The 1027-nt window shown below is 50.1% G+C and overlaps 1 protein-coding gene across 3 annotated transcripts in view; it reads right to left on the bottom strand.

Moving 5' to 3' along the window:
* The window catches only part of LOC107268069 (eukaryotic translation initiation factor 5B), a 50682-nt gene that overhangs the window by 30968 nt on the left and 18687 nt on the right, over window positions 1–1027 (bottom strand). The gene's annotated exons all lie outside the window — the stretch shown is intronic.

Consider the following 1027-nt stretch of genomic DNA (forward strand, 5'->3'; position numbering starts at 1 on the left):
AACGGAGGGGGGGGGGGGGGATGAACGAGAATAAGGGAGGCGGCGCGTTAAAATGCTCCATATTCAGATAATAGTTTCATCCTTGATACACGTAGTATCGGACATTTGCATAATTTCATTAGCGTCAACGAAACGACGTAGCCGCGTATGACTGTGCAGACACGTGGGTACGCGACGTCTTCGTTGTATATACATATATATACATATATTTATTTATGCATCGATCCGCGAGCGAACGATCGTGCAAAAGTGATTATCGAATATTACCGGCGCGATGCCCCGACGAAGCGCGGGTAAATTCGAATGAGTGAACGGAGCCAAGACACGGGCATTGCGAGCCGAGCGTACGTAACAGCAGCCCAGCGCAGATAAATAGATACAAAGTAAGAGACCAGTCGGATTCCTTGCTGGATGCTTCTTTGGATGCTCGGCGGCTTCTGACACCGTGAACCACCGAAATAACTCGTGACGCACGCGAGTCGCTCCTCGGTGCGCCTTCCCGGCGAGGATCGACGTCGGGCTGGGTCGTCGACGCAACGTGAGGTACTCCACGCGTACAAGTACCACGCACCCACGTACGAACAATATCAACTTCCACCGAGGTCACTGGGCGTCGTTACACTCCAATTCCATGCTCGTGTGTAAATTCGTTGAAAAGGGGACGTACCCGGCGCTTGTGCTACGTGCATTAAATACTTATCGGTATCATTAAAAGTCGCTGATAAGGAACATCGAGGGAATCGAGATCCGAGGACCGATGGTGATAAGTGTTGAACGTACGGACCAGACTAGACGTCGTCGAGGTATTTTCATGTGGGACGTAAGAGGCGACCAGGTCAGGACCGGAGGGGTGTAAACGACGACAGTAAGACATATATGTATATGTACGTAAAGAGTAAAAAATAGAAAAAGACTAAGACGGTACTAGGAGCAATCCGAAAATACATACAAGCTTCTCGGAAGTATGATGCGCGGATCCTCGACTTCAAACGTGAAACAGGGCAGAGTGTAGAAGGGGGGGGGGGGA

Source organism: Cephus cinctus, unplaced genomic scaffold, assembly GCF_000341935.2.
Source record: "Cephus cinctus unplaced genomic scaffold, Ccin1 Ccin1_scaffold0464, whole genome shotgun sequence".
Taxonomy (NCBI): Eukaryota; Metazoa; Arthropoda; class Insecta; order Hymenoptera; family Cephidae; genus Cephus; species Cephus cinctus.